We start from the raw sequence: 21,841 nt of genomic DNA, 5'->3' as shown, positions 1-21,841 counted from the left end.
ATGTTTCAATTAAATTCAGGTGGCGCCACTATGTGGCGCAGCTCCAAATGATGCCAAAGAACTGGATGTTGAGCCAACGCTTAACGGCCCACTTAGCATAGCGTAACGAATCCATGACTTAATGCTCCTATCAATTCTTTAGGCGTCAACACTGAATTTCACGTATGGGGAACGCGCCTGAAGCGAGGCATTAAAAGTTTCTCTTGTGCAGTGACTATGCCTCAAAAAAGGCAGTACCAAATTTTGACCCCGATGTCCCTCTTTCATTTGACATCAATTCTCTGATAGGTATCAGTGTGTTTAATTGAATCCTGATTGTTTCATTCATTATTTAGTGATTTTACTATGGAGCATGTGTCAGTCAGTGCCTTAATTTAAAAAATTTGAATCAATAGTGATACAATATATGTTCTTCTGAGCTATATTAAGAGTTTCATGTAGTGATGCTATGAACATGACTGAGCATGTCTGAGGCTTGTCCTTCAGTGCATCTTCACCATGCATTCTGTATGCTCGTTGTCTTGCGCAACATATCACATTTACATGCACAGCGGTATCCCAGGATGACGCCTGGGCTATCTGGCATTCAGGCTATCTTATCAAAACATTGGGGTTGCTTATCTCCCTCTGCATGTTCCTGATGTCTCTGGTAGTAGCCAGGCTCTTGAATGCATTTTCCTGACTATTGAACATAGGACACAGCCATCTCCAAGAGAAAGCTATCAATGAACTATTTTTAACTACACTTTCCTGACTTTCACTAGATTGTGCATGGATACCAGATTAATATATTTTGGTCAATTGTACCCAGGTGATTTATATTATTCATGGGTGCACTCACACAAATTTCTCCAACCCCTTCTGACATTCACCCATAATCAACTAGGGCGCTGACTTTAAACCCTATTTGGTGGTGTAATTTAGTGATGTAACTTATACCATCAGTCACTTTCTCATGTCCAATTTATACATCCCATTATATCACCATTTCACTTCATTCATGAGCCCGGAGAAAACTTACAGTCCAATACAATATTGACAGTTTGGTCCAATGTTTCAATACATTTCTGTTTATTTAACTTAAACTCTTCTTAGACCTTTTTTTCTCCAGATATCCTGCTTTATTGTACCCAAGTCCATTTTATCTCTTTTTATGATTGTACCAATTTCCAGCGGACAGTCCAGTCTGTAGAAGAGAAATGCTAGTTACCTTTAACAGAACAGTCTCTTGAACAATAACTCATATCAACATATCTTATTCCGGAAACAAATGATGCCCAGGCTTGGTGGTTTTACAGCAGAGTCAGGAGTGCTTGCAATTACATTTGGAGGTAACTCTTTTTGCCCCCATCCCCACCCCGCCTACCGAGCTTTCTGTCTCAGAAGCTCATAGAGCACACTAAATGAGTTAAAACTAGGCTTTTCAGAGGTGAGCTTCACTCCAACTTGTCACCACGCTATGACATTTGATGCAGAAGAATTTTTACGACTGGATCTCCTTGCACCAAAGTTTCTAACAAAGGCCGCTCCGTAATTCTGGAACTAATTTAATGTAAAAGAAATGATCTCGGTAATCCCGTGTCACCCCCCATGATGGTCCCAAAAGCCATGGTCATCGGAAAATCTATTGTGGCTCTTGAGATCCACAAATGGGTTAATTGTACAGCTTGCATTTGTGTAGGGGAAAAAAATCACTCTGTGTGAAAAGAGGGTGCGGAGCCAACTGCAATGCTGCAGACTCACAGATTTCAATTCGGTAAAGTTTCTTCAAATTTACTTGAAAAGAAAACAATTGATTTAGATCTCAAATCTCAGACATGAATTAGGATATTATCCTGTAACTGTAATTCAATAAACTTTTACTTTTTTGTCAAAGTCTTTATACATTTAACTAGGCTCTCATAGATATCAACTGTATTCACATTGACTGACACTCAATACCACTCAAGTCACCTTATTTATACTCAACAATTCACTACTTATAAAACTTAAAATATTGTTTTCCTATTATGGGTATGCTGGCTGCATTTCACTGAAAATGTAATGAAATTAGTGGCACTGACAAATAATGCAATAGTTTCCTACTTGATGCAGTTATGGATTGAAGATTGGGAAATATGGCAGCGATCTCCCACAGGTTGTGGAAAGAGCCTGTTGAATTAAAGTCCAAAGCAGCAACTGACCATCCAGGAGTGGGCCCATGTCTGGCTGCAACAATATGTAGAGTTCAGTGATCGCTTTCATTGGTGGGAGGGGGGGAGAAAGAGGTTCAAATAAGACATCCTTGCCCCACAGACATGTGTCTGAATGAAATTTTAATGTTGTAATCCAACTTGTCTCGTATCAGCAAACTTCCTCTGCTCCTCCTCCAGAATCTGTTATTGAGAGGTCAGCCCATAGAAAGACCTCAAGCTGGGCCCCAATGAGCAGACTAACATCTATAACTACTGGAGAAAAAAGATGCAACACAGCGATAAGCATCTGTCAGAAAGCTCGGAATGGGCGCTTGGAGAGAGATGGAGACTGAGGAATGGGGACTCTGGAAGCACAGGAGACTGGGAATAGGGGAAATGAGACTGGGGCTCATGTGGTTGGGACAAGAATGAGATGTGGATGAGCATCAGGACTGGCATTTTTTGCAGAGCCGGGAGCAGCAACAGCAATGTGGTGAGTGGGAGCAGCACAGAGAGGAGCAGCCAATATAGGGGTAAGTAAAACTTGTGGATGTTACTGTGCATAAGAATGAATGGGGAACTAGAGACAGAAACCAAGGATTTTCACTGGAGGAAGCAAGGGGCAATGGAGGAGGAAGGTTCTTGAACTGAGGACTATTACACCATGGGATTCTTCACCATGTGGCTACTGAGATAGGGACTGAAACTTAATTGAAAAGGGAAGGGGATAAATATTTGCAAAGGAACTGTTATATATGCAGGCTTGTTTGTTGTGTGATGTCTGTAATACTGAATGTACCCTTACACTGTACACACTTTACCTGTACACCAGTGGGTGCTGCTGCTGGAGACCTAAGGGTTACCTGCACACTGCAGGTAACCCAGTATAAAAGGAAGCTCACAGCTTGGTGTCCTCACTCGAGGAGCTGCAAATAAAGGACTACAGTTTAAGTATCATACCCTGCCTCGTGGAGTCTTGCTAAAGGTGCCTACATACACCACAACTGGTGATGAGGGTACGAGGTCATAAACTACATGCTCAGCATGTCGAATCTCAGCAACTTCCAGCAATTCACTGATGGGTAAGATTGGGATGCTTTGTAGAAAGACTGGAACATTTCTTCATAGCCAATGACCTGGATGGGGACACACCGGCTGCACCACCGAACAAGCGCAGGGCCCACCTGCTTAGCAGTTGTGGGCCCACCATCCATTGTCTTATTAGGGACTTGCTAGCCCCAACGAAGACAACCACTAAAAGCTATGAGGAACTTGTAACACTTATACAGGAGCAACTAAAACCAAAAGAAAGTATCCTCACAGCCAGGCACCGGTTCTACACTCACTGGCGACCCGAAGGCCAAGAAATTACTAAGTATGCTGCACATTTAAGAAGACTAGCTGCACCGTGTGAGTTTGGAGACCACCTAAATGAAGCACTAAGGGACATATTTGTCATGGGAATCGGCCACGAGGGCATCCTGTACAAATTGCTCTCTGCCGACATCACAGTCACCCTGCAGAAAGCAATTCAAGTGAACCAGGCCTACATGGTTTCGGCAGGCGACTCCAGGAGAATACTGACCCAGGACTCTAAACGGCGAACGCAGTGCACCACATGGATACTTCTAAAGGCAGAAATGCTGCCCCGAGTCCAGCAACCCTAAGTCTGCCACATGGGGCAAACCGGATGGCCCCGTGCTGGCACTGTAGGGGAACCACAGGGCCCACCAGTGCCGCTACAAAGACTATGCATGCAAAGGCTGCAAAGAAAAAGGGCACCTTCAAAGAATGTGCAGAAAAAACTGTACTCACCGCGTCTCTGATGAGTTGGCTGATAACCGGGGCACCGACACAGATGAAGGTGAAGCTGCTCAACCTCTGGAAGAAGAGTATGGAATTTATACCTACTCCACCGAAAGTTCTCCATGGACGATGGAAGTTGACATCGACAGGGTCCCAATTTCTATGGAGATCGACACAGGCGAGCCAGTCTGTGATGAGCCAAACGACCTTTGAAAAACTTTGGATAAATCCCGCCAATCAATCAAGACTGCATCCTGTCCAAGCAATCTGCTCACCTACACCAAAGGTAAAATCCCGGTCATTGGCAGCGTGGACATCCAGGTCTCCCAGGGCGGCGTGTTGAACAAACTCCTGTGGATTGTAACCGGCGACGATCCCACGCTGCTGGGAAGGAATTGGATGAACCCGCTCCAAGTCGGTCGAAGTGGCGACTGCCTCTGGGCTCCAGCAATCGACATCAAACATGGATCCATCGCTGCATCCAGAGATCCCATCGTCCAGCTCGACTGTGCAGCAACGACTTCACAACATCACGAGGAAATCTCCAGGACCGAAAACTCCACCTTCCGGGCCGGGGCAGGACTCCAAGAGGTGAACATCGTCGAAAGAAGTGGTTTCCCGACATCCAGGGCCGAACCTGAGGAAGAAAAGACCACCGTAGCCTACCTGGAGGAGAGCCAGAAGATGGTGGCCGCACCACGAGGAGAAGAACCTGCAAACAAAATGGCCGCAGCCAGACTACGAGGGACAGCGTTGGAGGATCGACACGTGGCACCGAGCGACCAATCGGATTGGAAAGCTCCCTTAAAGGAGACCGGTATCAAAAAAATTTAAAGGGACAGTTTCAACTAAATGAGGACAAGGACTTTAAAGCTAAAGATGCATTGAAAGGGTGCAAGTATGATAATGTAACCATGAATTGTGATGCTGGTGTAGCTAATGTGACTAATGAGATGAATGCTTGTGTAAGTAAGGTTAAGAACAAGCTTGTTATGTTTGATGATTATGACAGAGAGTTTGTAATGTAGGCTCGATTATGTGTGATCAGAGCCAAGGTGTCATGTACACAGGTAGGACACTGCTAAAGGATATTGGGTTCTACAGGGTCCATGCAAATGCTAGAGGAATCCCCCTGTGGGAGACCCCCAGGTCCAGCTGGCTACCAGAACGTGTAGCCTGGAGCTTTGGAACAAATGTGATGCCCCTGGAAGGACACACACACACACACACACACACAGTGGGAGCAGACCCACTACAGGGACAGTGGTCAATGGGCAGCACAGCCATCACCACTGGCAACCTGCACCAGACCAGCCCTACACCCCCTGGCTACCAGGGCCAACATCCAGGAACAAGAGACCAATACCCTCCAGCTTCCCTGGCAAACCCTGGGATGACCTGACCCTCATCCCAATTGGAGGACAAGGAGCCCACACAGACCTGTGGCCCTGCCCACCACCACACAATTACCCACATCACAGAGTATGCACCCTACCCACTGCTGCTGTGGCTACACCCCCTGAGGGATCCCACAACAGTGACACCCACATGGTCTGTGTGAGAGGGGGTGGGATTGGGGGGCGAGGAAACGTATGAGGCCAGCCTCAAGTACAGGGATCACATCTGGCACCCACACAACTCTCACCACAACCTCCCATAGCCCACTACTGATCACCTCCCCTGGTCATGACAATAAGGATATTAAAAATGCTTAGGAGGGAGTGTTATATATACATGCTTGTTTGTTTTGTGATGTCCGTTACTCTGAATGTACCCTTACACTGTGCACACCTTACCTGTACATCAGAGGGTGCTGCTGCTGGAGACATAAGGGTTACCTGCAGTATAAAAGGAAGCTCACAGCTTGGTGTCCTCACTCGAGGAGCTGCAAATAAAGGACTATAGTCTGCACAGTTTAAGTATCATACCTTGCCTCGTGGAGTCATTGCTAAAAGTGCCTACATGCACCACAGGAATAAAATAAAAGGTTCTGTGGGAATGGGGTTATAGGAGAGAATGCCAACTCAGGGGGCTGAATGACCTCCTATGCTGTAATTTCTTTAATTCTATGAACATTCTCCTTTATTGAGACCGAGTCCAGAGAGTGGTTTAGAAATGTTGGTGCTGAGCTGAGTTGAGGATGATGTCCATTGGGAGAAACACTGAGCCTGGTGCCCTTTGTGCAATCTCTCGGTTTGGTTCAGGCCAATCTGTGAAGTCCATGTCAGTGAGAATTGGGGAAACCTCTCCACTGGCTGGAATCAGATCTAGCACAAAGGAAGGTGGCTGTGGTTGGTCAATCATCTCAACCCCAGAACATCGCGGCAGGAGGTCCTCAGGGCAGTGTCCTAGGGTCAACCATCTTCAGCTGTTTCATCAATGACCTTCCTTCCATCATAAGATCAGAAGTGGGGATGTTTGCTGATGATCGTACAGTGTTCAGTTCCATTCGCAACTCCTCAGATAATGAGGCAATCCATGCCCGCATGCAGCAAGACCTGGATGACATTCAGGCTTGAGCTGATAAGTGGCAAGTAACATTTGCACTACACAAGTGCCAGGCAATGACTACCTCCATCAAGTGAGAGTCTAATCACTGCCCCTTGACACTTAATGCCATGACCAGAAAGTTAACTGGTATATAAATACTGTGGCAACAAGAGCAGGTCAGAGGCTGGATATTCTGCGGCGAGTGTCTCACCTCCTTACTCCCCAAAGCCTTTCCACCATCGACAAGGCACAAGTCAGGTGTGTGATGGAATATTCTCTACATGCCTGGATGAGTGCACCCCCAACAATAAGAAGCTCAACACCATCCAGGATAAAAAACAGCCCGCTTGATTGGTACCTCACCCACCACCTTAAACATTGACTGCCTTCACCACAGGTGCACTGTGCCTGCAGTACATACCATCTACAATATGAACTGCAGCAACTCACCAAGGCTTCTTAGGCAGCACTTCCGAAACCTGCGACTTCTACCTCCTAGAAGGACAAGGTAAGCAGGCAAATGGGAACATCATCACCTGCAAGTTCCCCTCAAAGTTACACACCATCTGGACTTGGAAATATATCGCCATTCCTTCATCGTCACTGGATCAAAATCTTGGAACTCCCTCTCTAACAGCACTGTAGGAGTACCTTCAGCACATGGACTACAGTAGTTCAAGAAAGTAGCTCATCACCACCTTCTCAAGGGCAATTATGAATGGGTAATAAATGCTGACCTTGCCAGCGATCCCATAAATGAATAAAAGAAAGTGCAAATGTATTTTTCCTCAACCGAAGATTCCCCTCCACCATGGTTGACAGGACTCTCGACCATTTCCTGCACTTCTGCTCTCACCCCTTTCCCCTCCCTCCCAGAACCACAGTACAGTTCCCCTTCTCCGCACCTTCTACCCCACCAGCCTCCACTTTCATTGGAGCATGCTCTGCCATTTCTGCCACCTCCAGCATGATCCCACCACTGAACATATCTTCCCCTCACCTCCCCTCCCAGCAGTCTAAAGGGACTGTTCCGCAATAGGTCGTGGTTTATATTGGTACCAACGACATGGGTAGAAAGAGCGATGAGGTCCTGCAGGCAGATTTTATGGAGTTAGGAAAGAGCATACCCTCATAGTTTGTAATCTCTAGGTTACTCCCGGTGTCACACGTGAGTGAGTATAGAAATAGGAACATCATCATCATCATTGGCAGTCCCTCGGAATCGAGGAGGATTTGATTCCACTCTTAGGAGAAATAGGAGCACAGCGAAGATGAATGCATGGCTAGAGAGATGGTGCAGGAGGAGGGCTTCAGATTCCTGGGACATTGGGCTAGGTTCTGGGGGCAGTGGGACCTCAACAGAGCTGTCGGAGGGTTTAAACTAATTTGGCAGTGGGATGGGCACCAGGATGTGACATTAGAAAGGGGAAATAAAGCACTCAAAGGATTGGGAGAGGCAGAGAGCACTAAAGTAAGAAATAGTAAGGTATTAGGTGGGGTCAAACTGAGAAAATACAGGATGGATCTAAAATGGTTTTACAGTGCATGTATGTGAAAGCACAAAGCGGAGTAAAGAAGTTAAGTGAACTGCAGGCACAAATAAATGTAAGACAGAAATAGACAGTTTCTTAAATGATAAGAGGTTATGGGGAGCGGGCAGAGAAGTGGAGCTAAGTCCATGAGCGGAGCAGGCTCGAGGGGCCATATGGCCTACTCCTGCTCCTATTTCTTATGTTCTCATGTATAGCCACATGGGAATATGATGTTGTGGCAATAATTGAGATCTAGGAAAGATAGAAAAGTAAAGATAGGAAGTGGTGTGGCAGTATTGGTTAAGGGGAATAAGAACATAAGAATTAGCAGCAGGAGTAGGCCATTTGGCCCCTCGAGGCTGCTCCGCCATTTAATAAGATCATGGCTGATCTGATCATGGACTTAGCTCCACTTCCTTGCCTGCTCCCTATAACTAATTATTCCCTTAACGCTCAAAAATCTGTTATCTCCACCTTAAATATATTCAATGACCTACCTTCCCAGCTTTCTGGGGCAGAGAATTCCACAGATTTACAACCCTCTGAGAAAAGAAATTCCTCCTCGTCTCAGTTTTAAATGGGCGGCCCCTTATTCTGAGACTACGTTCCCTAGTTTTAGTTTCGCCTATGAGTGGAAATATCCTCTCTGCACTCACCTTGTTGAGACACATCATTTTATATGTTTCGATACGATCACCTCTCATTCTTCTGAACACCAATGAGTGTAGGCTCAACCTACTCAACCTGTCTTCATAAGTCAATCCCCTCATCTCTGGATTCAATCTCGTGGACCTGCTCCTGCACCTAATTTCTATGTTTCTACGTTTCTCTGAACAGCCTCCAGTGCAAGTATATCCTTCCTTAAATACGGAGACCAAAACTGTACGCACCAATACCCTCTACAGTTGTAGCTGGACTTCTCTGCTTTTATACTCCATCCCCCTTGCAATAAAAGCCAACATTCCATTTGCTTTCCTGATTACTTGTTGTAGCTGCATACTAACCCCCAGGTCCCTCGATACGACAGCACTTTGCAATTTTTCTCCATTTAAATTATAATTTGCTTTTCTATTTTTTTCTGCCAAAGTGGATAACCTCACATTTTCCCACATGATACTCCATCTGCCAATTGTTTGCCTACTCACTTAACCTGTCTATATCCCTTTGAAGATTTTTAGCGTCCTCACAATTTGCTTTCCCACCCATCTTTGTATAATCAGTAAACTTGGCTACATTACATTCGGTCCCTTCATCCAAGTCATTAATATAGATTGTAAATAGTTGAGGCCTCAGTGGCCGACAACACAGCAATTCCTTTGTAGTTTCAGCAGTCGGACTTGTCTTTAAAGATGGTCACGATTACAACATCTGAAACCTCCAGACATGCACTCCTTCCAGATGAAAGAGATGAGATCATGCATTCACGCCAATACAGCCTCTCCGCCATAATTTAGTGCCTCAGTGGGGATTCCATTTGCTCCTGATGCCTTGTTCTTGAGCTGACGGAAGGCCTTTTCTACCTCGTGCAGGACTGGGTTTTGCTGAGATGGTGGTGGGTAGCATGCTGCGGGATGGAGTCGAGGACGGTCGTGTCAAAGGCAGAGTCTCGATTTAAGGAGATCTTCGAAGTACTCCTTCCAGCGGGTCCTGACTGCCTTGGTGTCCTTGATGAGTGTCTTCCCGTTCTTGGCCAGCAGTGGGGTGGGGTCTTGGGTGCTTGGGCTGTAGGTGGACTTGACTGCGGTGAAGAAACCTCGCACATCATGGCTGTCGGCCAGCTGCTGAATCTCCTGTGCTTTCTCCACCCACCATCTATTCTTTAGGTCCCGGGCTTTTTTATTGGACCTCGGCCTTCAGCCGTCTGCAAAGCTGCTTTGCTGCTCCCGAGTTGGGTTGTTGCTTTAAGATCAGAAATGCCCTGCGTTTGCCGTTTATTAACTCTACAGTATAGTCACTCTCATCAAACCAGTCCTGGTGTTTCCTGGTTGAGTGACTGAGCATCTCTTTGCAGGCACTGGTTATGGTGGCCTGGAGGGCAAACCAAGCGCTGTGGGCACGCTGCGTCTTGAGGTCATCGAGGGTCGCCAAGTAGCAGCGAGGCACTGGCTGTACAGGGCTCCCTTAGCTGGGTCTTTGAGTGCCCTGGCTTTGATTTTTCTGCGGCATTGCTCCTGTTGCCGTCGTCGCTTTGGGGCTATATTAATGTTGATGATGGAATGGATTAGGCAGTGGACCATCCAACAGTTGTCAGCTCCTGTCATGTGCGGGTGATGCACACATTCTTGCGATCCCTCGCTCAAACGATGAAGTAGTCGAGCAGGTGCCAGTGCTTCGAGCGAGGGAGTTGCCACGATGCCTTGTACTTGTCCCTCTGGCGGAACAAGGTGTATGGTGATGACAAGTTCGTGTTCTAGACATTTTGTCAGGAGCAGGGTACCACTGGAGTTGGCTTTCCCCACCCCCTCTCTGCCGATTATGCCTCCCCAGAGGTCTGTGTCCTTACCAACTCTGGCATTGAAGTCGCCGAGAAGGATCAGTTTGTTGACTGTAGGGACGCGGGACAGGGATTGTTCGAGGCTGGAGTAGAATACCTCTTTCACCTCATCTGTTGCGTCGACCGATTAGGGACCAAAAAGGAGACCTATGCATGGAGGCAGATCTGGAATGCACTGTCTGAAAGGGTAATGGAGGCAGACTCAATCTTGTCTTTCAAAGGGGAGTTGGATAAGTATCTGTAGGAAGAAAATAGCAGGGCTACGGGAAAGGGCGGAGGTGTGGGACCAGCTGAGATCCGGCCTTCTTACCTGTTGTAACCATTCTTTGATTCTATTCCATGATTCTAACATCCTCAATCACCCCCAACACCCCTCCCCCTCCCATGGCACCTTCCCAAGCAGGAGACGCAATGCCTGCCCTTTTAACTCCTCTTTTCTCACCATCCAGGGCCCCGAACACTCTTTCCAGCTGAAACAGTGATTAACTTGTACTTCTTTCAATTTAGTATACTGTATTTGCTGCTCACTATTTGGACCCCTCTACATTGGGGAGACCAAACGCAGATTAGGTGACTGCTTTGCGGAACACCTCCTTTCAGTCCTTCCGGTCGCCTGTCACTTTAATTCTCTGCTCTACTCCCACTCTGACCTTTCTGTCCTTGGTCTCCGACACTGTTCCAATGAAGCTCAATGCAAGTTCGAGGAATAGCATCTCATCTTTCAATTAGGCACTTTAGAGCCTTTGGACTCAACATTGACTTCAACAATTTCAGATCGTAAACTCTGCCATCATTTTTTCAGGCAGCAGCTGTGATGAAACTGCCATTTCCATTTACACCTCCACAAGACCCAACTTCTGTTTCTTTACTTGTCCCATTACCATCTCTTTTGCCTCGCACCATCATCCCTTTTGTCATTTAATCTCTCCTGCCTTCCACCCTATCACAGACCTTTCCTTTTGATCTTTCCCTCCCTCCCCTCCCCTCTCCTCTCTCCCTTCCCATGTACTTGCTTAAAACCACTTACATCCAATATTCCCTTTAAGCTGCATGGCTGCAGAGTACTCTGTAGGTTCCGTGTAGCTGGCTCACCGGCTTTTAAATAGAAAAACCACACATGCGTAATTTTGAATGGGTTGCGCAGCCCATTAAAGGGGCCGTTGCCTGGGAGCTCAGATGTTTCGACAAAGATATCGCCGCCCTAAGTGAGAATCACCGGGAAGGGGAAGACCAGTTCTAGGAACTAGATGGTGGTTACACCTTCTGGAAAGGTGAACCAGAAGAAAAACGCCGCCGTCATGGGATACGTTTCACCATAAAAAATGAGTTAGTTGGGCGTCTCTGAGACGCCCCTTGCGGAATAAACGAACGCCTCATGACTCTTCAGCTCAACCTAGACTGGAACCAGTGCGCTACAGTCATCAGGCCTTCAACACCGTCAACCGTGAGGGATTATGGAGTGTCCTCCAAGTTCGGGTGCCCGCAAAAGTTTGTCATCATCCACCGCCTGTTTCACAATGACATGTAAGCCGTGATCCTGACCAACGGATCCACCACAGATCCAATTCACGTACGGACCTGGGTCAAGCAAGGCTGTGTCACCAATGCTATTCTTGATCTTCCTTGCTGCAATGTTCCATCTCACCCTCAGCTGGAGTGGAGCTAATCTACAGAACAAACGGGAAACTGTTGAACTTCCGCCGGCTCTAATCCAGATCGAAGGTCGTCCCATCCTCTGTCATTAAATTACAATATGCAGACGCGCTTGTGTCTGTGCACACTCGGAGGTCGAACTCCAAACCATCGTAAATACCTTCACCGAAGCATACGAGAGCATGGGCCTTACACTAAACATCCGTAAGGCAAAGATCCTCTACCAACCTGCCACGGCCACACAGTACTGCCCCCCCAATTATCAAAATCCATAATGAGGCCTTAGACAACATGGACCATTTCCCATACCTCGGGAGCCTACTGTCAACAATGGCAGACCTTGATGACGAAGTCCAACACTGCCTTCAGTGTGCCAGTGCAGCCTTCAGTCTCCTGAGGAAGAGAGTGTTTGAAGACCAAGACCTCAAATCCGGCACCAAGCTCATGATCTTCAGAGCAGTAGTGATACCCGCCCTCCTATATGCTTCAGAGACATGGACCATGTACAGTAGACACCTCAAAACATTAAAGAAGTACCACCAAAGCGGCCATCGCAAGATCCTGCAAATCCATTGGCCGGATAGGTGCACCAACATCAGTGTTCTCACTCAGGCCAACATCCCCAGCATCGAAGCATTGACCACGTTCGATCAGCGCTGATAGATGGGCCACATTATCTGCATGCCCGATACAAGACTCAGAAAACAAGTGCTCTGCTTGGAACTCTGACATGGCAAGGTGAGCCCGAGGTGGGCAGAGGAAATGCTTCAAGGACACCCTCAATCCTTGGCCCAAGACCGCTCAAAGTGGAGGAGTAGCATCCGGGAAGGCGGCGAACACCTCGAATCTCTTCGCCGGGAGCAAGCGGAAGCCATGCGCAAACAGCGGAAGGAGCACACGACAACCCAAGCAGCCCCCCTCACCTGTGACAGAGACTGTCGGTCCTACATTGGACTCATCAATCACCTGCGAACTCTGTTTTTGTGTGGAAGCAAGTCATTCTCAACTCCATGGGACTGCCTACGAAGAAAGGCCCCCCCAAAATTCAAGGAAACATTTATTACATCTCAAACTTTTTCTGAGGAAAGGTTAACTGTTTCTGTCTCCACAGGTTTTGCCTGACCTGCTCAGTATTTCCAGCATTTGTTTTTATTTCACCTCTAACTGAGGTTCCCAATTCAGAGTCAAAGAGCCGGGGAGAGAGATATGGGCTGTTGAAAGTGGCATCAAGTGGCCTAACCACACCATGTGCAGTGGAGGGAATTTCTGACCATCATTTCAGAGTGAATATCAGTGGGTTATAGGATTCCTATTAGTTACAGGTAGGATATCGGGGCATTACACTTATTAATACCAGTAAATTATTTTATGTTGGTGATAAGGGGAATCAGAGTATTACCAGTATTACTATTAGCTATCAGTGAAATTTCAGTGAGTTACCATTAGTTATTGATGGAATCAAAGTTCCTCCCATCTCTGGTTTTAGCCTTTATAAATTGCTCCACCACCTTTTGCTTTCCCGCCTTCATCTGCTCACAAGTAGCCTCCTGGTTCTTGGTACTTATAGAATCGGTGCAGCACAGTAGGAGGCCATTCGGTCCATGGAGTCCATGCCGGCTCTCTGCAAGAGCACTTAAACAAGTCCCAATCCCCTGCTCTTTCCCCGTGGCCCTGTAAATGTTTTTCCTTCAGGCACTTATCTAATTCCCTTTTGAAAGCCATGATTGAATCTGTTGTGTATCTGTAAAGCATGCACTCCCATGTTCCGCCACCAGGGAGCGCATCACCTGAAGTCCCAAGGGATCCCAGCATCCCTTGGGAGCACTGTATATAAGCCGGCCCCTAAGGCCTGTTACTCACTCTGGAATGTCTTAATAAAGACTGAGGTCACTGTTACTTTAACCTCCCTGTGTGCAGTCTCATCTGTGTTAGGAACACAATAACTGGCGACAAGTACACAAATCCAATGCAAAGATGCAGCAAACTGTGGGCATACTGGAGAAGTTCTCAGAGGGTGAGGACTGGGAAGCCTATGTCGAACGGTTAGACCAGTACTTTGTAGCCAACAAGCTGGATGGAGAAGGAAGCGCTGCAAAAAGGAGAGCGGTCCTCCTCACGGTCCAATCTTCTGGCTCTGGTGAAACCCACAGATAAGTCATGTGAGGAGCTGTGTACACTGGTTCGGGAGCCTCTTGACCCGAGGGAGAGCGTGCTGATGGCGAGGTATCGGTTCAATACGTATCAGCGATCTGAAGGTCAGGAAATGGCGAGCTACGTCGCCGAGCTAAGGCGACTTGCAGGACATTGTGAGTTTGATAGCTCAGAGACTTTTTTGTACTGGGCATTGGCCACGAGACCATCCTACGAAAACTTTTGACTGTAGAGCCACCGAACCTCAGTTAGGCCATTGAGATAGCACAGGCGTTTATGTCCACTAGTGATAACACCAAACAAATCTCTCAGCACACAAGTGCTAGCAATGTTCATAAATTAACTGGAACTGTGTTTGCGAGCAGAAATGTACAGGGCAGAAACCACAAGTCTGCAACTGCCAGCATGCCTCAGGTGACCCAGATGACTCAGAGTCCGCAATAAAGGATGAATGCAAGGCAATTCACACCTTGTTGGCGTTGTGGAGGCTCCCATTCAGCCTATTCATGCCGCTTCAAAGGGTATATTTGCAAGAGCTGTGGAACAATGGGGCGCCTCCAACGAGCTTGCAGACGAGCTGCAAGTTCTGCAAAACCTGCTAACCACCGCGTGGCAGAGGAAGATCGGTCCATGGTGGACCAAAGCAATTTTGAGCCTCAGAGAGTGGAGGCAGATGCTGAAGTACACGGGGTGCATACATTTTCGATGAAATGTCCACCAATAATGCTAAACGTAAAATTGAATGGCTTACCCGTAGCCAATCCATCGTGAGTAAAAAGATGTTTGAGAGGCTGTGGTGCAACAAGGCACTCAGACCAGCCCTGAGCCCCATCCACACGAAACTGAGAACGTACACCAAAGAGCTTATCACTGTCCTGGGCATCGCCATGGTCAAGGTAATCTACGAGGGCACGGTGCACGAACTGCCACTCTGGATTGTCCAGGACGATGGCCCCACACTGCTTGGAAGGAGGCTGGGCAAAATCCACTGGAACTGGGATGACATCCGAGCGCTATCACATGTCGATGAATCCTCATGTACCCAGGTTCTTAAATTTCCTTCCTTTTTGAGCCAGGCATTGGAAACTTTTCCAGGGCGAAGGTGTGGATCCACTTGGTCCCATAGGCACGACCCATTCACCACAAGGCGCGAGCGGTACCTCACATGATGAGGGAGAGAGTGGAAATCGAGCTGGACAGGCTGCAACGCGAGGGCATCATTTCCCCAGTGGAATTCAGCGAGTGGGCCAGCTCGATTGTTCCAGTACTCAAAAGTGATGGCATGGTCAGGATTTGCGGCGATTATAAAGCAACTATTAATCGTTTCTCACTACAGGACCTATACCCGCTACCTAAGGCAGACGACCTATTTACGATGCTGGCAGGAGGCAAGATGTTCACCAAGCTCGACCTGACTGGCCTACGTGACGCAGGAGCTGGATGACTCTTCGAAGGGCCTCACCTGTATCAACACGCACAAGGGACTGTTCATCTACAACAGATGCCCGTTTGGAATTCGGTCGGCTGCAGCAATCTTCCAGAGAAATATGGAGAGCCGACTCAAGTCAGTACCACACACGGTGGTTTTTCAGGGCGACCTATTGGTCATGGGTCGGGACACCGTCGAGCACCTACAAAACCTGGAGGAGGTCCTCCAGCGACTGGATCACCTAGGGCTGCGGCTGAAGAGGTCGAAATGCGTCTTCATGGCAACAGAAGTGGAGTTTTTGATGAGAAAGATCGCGGTGGACGGCATTCGGCCCACAGACGCCAAGACAGAGGCTATCAGGAACGCGCCCAGGCCACAGAACGTCACGGAGCTGCGGACGTTCCTGGGACTCCTCAGCTATTTTGGGAACTTCCTAACGGGGTTAAGCACCCTCTTAGAGCCCCTACATGTGTTAGTGCGTAAAGGTGAGAAGTGGGTATGGGGAAAAAAACAAGTAATTGCTTTTGAGAAAGCCAGAAACATTTTATGCTCCAACAAGCTGCTTGTATTGTATAACCCGTGTAAAAGACTTGTGCTTGCATGTGATGCGTCGTCGTACGGAGTTGGGTGTGTATTACAACAAGCTAACGTTGCGGGGAAGTTGCAACCTGTCGCCTATGCTTCCAGGAGCTTGTTTAAGGCCGAGAGGGCCACAGCATGATTGAGAAAGAGACATTAGCATGTGTGTTCGGGGTAAAGAAAATGCATTAGTACCTGTTTGGCCTCAAATTTGAGCTGGAAACTGATCACAAGCCCCTCATATCCCTGTTCACTGAAAACAAGGGGATAAATATTAATACGTCAGCCCTCATACAAAGGTGGGCACTCGCGCTATCAGCGTATAACTATACCATCCACCACAGGCCAGGCACCGAGAACAGTGCGGATGCTCTCAGTCGGCTTCCATTGCCCACCACGGGGGTGGAAATGGTGCAGCCTTTAAACTTGTTGTTGGTGGCGCAGCCCGCAAACTTGTTGGTGGCGCAGCCCGCAGACTTGTTGATGGTCATGGAAGTGTTTGAAAATGATAAATCATCTGTCATAGCCCGCCAGATTAGGACTTGGACCAGCCAAGATCCTCTGCATGGGAGCTGGGCCAGCATCCCCGTTCAAATGCAAGAGTTAATTAAGCCATTCCAGCGGTGAAAGGATGAGCTGTCCATTCAGGCAGACTGCCTGTTGTGGGGTAACCGTGTAGTGCTACCCAAAAAGGGCAGAAAGACGTTCATCTCGGATCTCCACAGCACACACCCGGGTATAGTAATGATGAAAGCGATAGCCAGATCCCACGTGTGGTGGCCTGGTATCAACTCTGACTTAGAGTCCTGCGTATGACAATGCAGCGTGTGTGCTCAGTTGAGCAACGCGCCCAAAGAGGCACCATTAAGTTTGTGGTCCTGGCCCTCCAGACCATGGTCGAGGATCCATGTCGACTATGCGGGCCCGTTTCTCGGTAAAATGTTTCTGGTGGTGGTGGATGCATTTTCAAAATGGATTGAATGTGAAATAATGTCGGGAAGCACCGCCACCGTCACCATTGAAAGCCTGAGGGCCATGTTTGTCACCCACGGCCTGCCTGACATACTGGTCAGTGACAACGGGCCATGTTTCACCAGTGCCGAATTTAAAGAATTCATGATCCGCAATGGGATCAAACATGTCACCTCGGCCCCGTTTAAACCAGCCTCCAATGGGCAGGCAGAGCGGGCAGTACAAACCATCAAACAGATCCTTAAACGAGTCACAGAAGGCTCACTCCAAACCCGCCTGTCCCGAGTACTGCTCAGCTACCGCACGAGACCCCACTCGCTCACAGGGTGCCCCTGGCTGAGCTACTCATGAAAAGGACACTTAAAACCAGACTCTCGCTGGTTCACCCAAACCTGCATGATCAGGTAGACAGCAGGCAGCACCAACAAAATGTAAACGATAGTCGCGCCATTGTGTCACGGAAAATTGATCTGAATGACCCTGTGTATGTGCTAAACTATGGACATGGTCGCAAGTGGATCGCGGGCACAGTGATAAGTAAAGAAGGGAGTAGGGTGTTTGTAGTCAAACTAGACAATGGACAAATTTGCAGAAATCACCTGGACCAAAGGAGGCTGCGGTTCACAGACTGCCCTGAACAACCCACAGCAGACACCACCTTTTGAGAGCCCACAACACACACCCAAAGGGTCAACGACACCACGCCGGACCAGGAAATCGAACCCATCATGCCCAACAGCCCAGCAAGGCCAGGCTCACCTAGCAGCCCTGCAGGGCCAACAACATGCCAGCCCAGCGAGGGCACAGGCAACACACCAGAACAGACATTTGTATTGAGATGGTCCCTCAATCTGCTTTGCCAGTCTATCCACGTAACTGTAGTCCTTGGAACCATTCTTGTAAATCTTTTCTGCAGCTTCTCTGAGGCCTCCACATCTTTCCTAAAGTGTGGTGCCCAGAACTGGACACAATACTCCAGTCGAGGCCGAACCAATGTTTTATAAAGGTTCATCATAACTTCCTTGCTTTTGTACTCCATGCCTCTATTTTTAAAGCCCACGCTACAGTATGCTTTTTTTAACCGCTATCTGTACCTGCCCTGCTACCTCCAACAATTTGTGCACATATACCCCAGATCCCTCTGTTCGTGCACCTGCTTTAAATTTGTACCCTTTAGTTTATATTGCATCTCCTCATTCTTCCTACCAAAATGTATCACTTTTCTGTGTTAATTTTCATCTCCCACGTGTCCGCCCATTCCACCAGCCTGTCTATGTCCTCTTGAAGTCTATCACTATCCTCCTCACTGTTCATTATACTTCCAAGATTTGTATCATCCACAAATTTTGAGATTGTGCCCTGTACACCTAAGTCCAAATCATTAATATATATCAAGAAAAGCAGTAGTTCTAGTACCGAACTCTGGGGAACACCACTGTATACCTTCCTTCAGTCTGAAAACCATCTATTCACCATTACTCTGTTTCCTATCAGTTAGCCAATTCTGTATCCATGCTGCTACTGTCCATTTTATTCCGTGGGCTTCAACTATGCTGGCAAGCCTATTATGTGGCACATTATCAAATGCATTTTGGAAATCCAGGTACACCACATCAACTGCATTGCCCTCATCAGCCCTCTCTGTTACCGTATCAAAATATTCAAACAAGTTAGTTAAAAACGATTTGCCTGTAAAAAAAAAATCCGCGTTGGCTTCCCTTAATTAATCCCACTACTGAGGTTAAGCTGACTGGCCTGTAGTTGTTGGGTTTATCTTTACACCCTTTTTTTGAACAAGGCTGTAGCATTTGCAATTTTCTAGTCCTGTGGCACGATCCCCGTATCCAAGAAATTTTGGAAGATTATGGCCAGTACCTCCGCAATTTACTTCCCTCAGCATCCTAGGATGCATCCCATCTGCTCTTGGTGACTTATCTACTTTAAATATAGATAGCCTTTGTAGTACCTCCTCTTTATCAATTTTTATCCCATCCAATATCTCAACTACCTCCTCTAATTAGCCCCACTCCTCCTCTTACTATTATTACATTTACTATTTATATACCTATAGAAGACTTTTGGATTCCCTTTTATTTTAACTGCCATTCTATTCTCCCTCTTTGCCTCTCTTATTTACTTTTTCACTTCCCCTCTGATCTTTCTGTATTCAGCCTAGTTCTCACTTGTTTTCTCAACCTAACATCTGCCATATACCCCTTTTTTCTGCTTTATTTTACCCTCTATCTCTTTCGTTATCCAGGGAGCTTTGGCTTTGGTTGCCCTATCTTTCCCCCTTGTGGGAATGTACCTCGACTGTACCTGAACTATCTTCTCTTTCAAGGCAGCCCATTGTTCAATTATAGTTTTGCCTGCCAATCTTTGATTCCAATTTACCTGGGCCAGGTCCTTTCTCAACCCACTGAAATTGCCTCTCCTCCAATTAAGTATTTTAACTTTAGATTGCTGTTTTTCCTTTTCCATAGCTAACCTAAACCTTAAGATACTATGATCACTGTTCCCTAAATGTTCCCCTTCTGAAACTTGATCCACCTGACCCACCTTATTCCCCAGAACCTGATCCAGCAATGCCTCCTTCCTCATTGGGCCAGAAACCTACTGATCAAGGAAGTTCTCCTGAACATAGAAACATAGAAACATAGAAACATAGAAAATAGGTGCAGGAGCAGGCCATTCAGCCCTTCTAGCCTGCACCGCCATTCAATGAGTTCATGGCTGAACATGAAACTTCAGTACCCCCTTCCTGCTTTCTCGCCATAACCCTTGATCCCCCGAGTAGTAAGGACTTCATCTAACTCCCTTTTGAATATATTTAGTGAATTGGCCTCAACTACTTTCTGTGGTAGAGAATTCCACAGGTTCACCACTCTCTGGGTGAAGAAGTTTCTCCTCATCTCGGTCCTAAATGGCTTACCCCTTATCCTCAGACTGTGACCCCTGGTTCTGGACTTCCCCAACATTGGGAACATTCTTTCTGCATCTAACCTGTCTAAACCCGTCAGAATTTTAAACGTTTCTATGAGGTCCCCTCTCATTCTTCTGAACTCCAGTGAATACAAGCCCAATTGATCCAATCTTTCTTGATAGGTCAGTCCCGCCATCCCGGGAATCAGTCTGGTGAACCTTCGCTGCACTCCCTCAATAGCAAGAATGTCCTTCCTCAAGTTAGGAGACCAAAACTGTACACAATACTCCAGGTGTGGCCTCACCAAGGCCCTGTACAACTGTAGCAACACCTCCCTGCCCCTGTATTCAAATCCCCTCGCTATGAAGGCCAACATGCCATTTGCTTTCTTAACCGCCTGCTGTACCTGTACCTACTTCAGAAATTCTTCCCCCTCTCTGCTCTTTACATTATTACTATCCCAGTCTATATTAGGATAATCAGAGTCCCCCATCATCACTACTCTACAGTTCTTGCACCTCTCTGTAATTTCCCTGCATATTTGCTCATCTCTGTCCTCACCATTACTTGGTGGCCTATGGGATACACCTAGTAGTGTAATGGCACCTCAATTGTTTCTCAACTCTAAGCAAATAGATTCTGTCCTTGACCCCCTCCAGAACATCCTCTCTCTAGCACCGTAATAGTCTCCTTAATCGATACTGCCATCGCACCTCCTTTCTTCCCTTCCCTTTTTTGTGTCAGGTCTCCATTATCGCCACAACATCATATTCCCATGCGGCTATTTGCGTCTGCAGCTTACCAATCTTCTGGTACAACAGCTGCTGCGTGAAACCACGAGCAAAGTTACTCGCCTACAGGGGACTCAACCATTATAAACATAAATGCAATGTTTGTAGAAGTCATGTGATCATATATTACAGAACATCAGGTGATCAAACCGCCAAGCACACCTTCAACCAGAGTTGCAACGCTAACTCAAAGGCTTCTTCGGCAGCACCTTCCAAACGCTGACCTCTACCACCTAAGACAAGGGAAGCAGGCGCATGGGAATACCACCACCTCCACGTTCCCCTCCAAGTCACACACCATCCTGACTTGGAAGTATATCACCGTTCCTTCATCGTCTCTGGGTCAAAATCCTGGAACTTCCTCCCTAACAGCGCTGTGGGAGAACCTTCACCACAAGGACTACAGCGGTTCAAGAAGGCAGCTCACCACCATCTTCTCAAGGGCATTTAGGGATGGGCAATAAATGCTGGCCTTTGCAGCGACGCCCACATCCCATGAATGAATGAAAAAAAACAGGTCTGCTGTAATAGTTATTTCACGCTGTTTTGCTTTCACTGCTGTATTCATTTTCATTTCCTACATTATAACAGTGACTACATTACAAAAGTACTTCATTGGCTGCAATGTGCTTTGAGACCTCCCATAGTCAATCCAAGTCTTTCTTTTCCTTCTGTACAATTTTCTCAGTTTCCACCTGGACAAAAAGTCATAAACTTAAAACCAGATACAAATTTCCTAAAATGTCTTAATTAATAATTTCACGTTTATATTTAGGGCTTTCCCTTAAGTCCATTCAGGACAGTCTTTAAAAAAAATTGTTCACTTTATAACTTTAGCAAACTTTTT

General features: G+C 47.0%; 1 protein-coding gene across 1 annotated transcript in view; it reads left to right on the top strand.

The window, feature by feature from the left end:
- The window catches only part of LOC139227891 (C4b-binding protein alpha chain-like), a 252,040-nt gene that overhangs the window by 108,259 nt on the left and 121,940 nt on the right, over window positions 1-21,841 (top strand). The gene's annotated exons all lie outside the window — the stretch shown is intronic.

Source organism: Pristiophorus japonicus, chromosome 17, assembly GCF_044704955.1.
Source record: "Pristiophorus japonicus isolate sPriJap1 chromosome 17, sPriJap1.hap1, whole genome shotgun sequence".
Lineage (NCBI taxonomy): Eukaryota > Metazoa > Chordata > Chondrichthyes > Pristiophoridae > Pristiophorus > Pristiophorus japonicus.
Note: the sequence above shows the minus strand (reverse complement) of the source record. Positions and strands in the feature narration are given on the sequence as shown.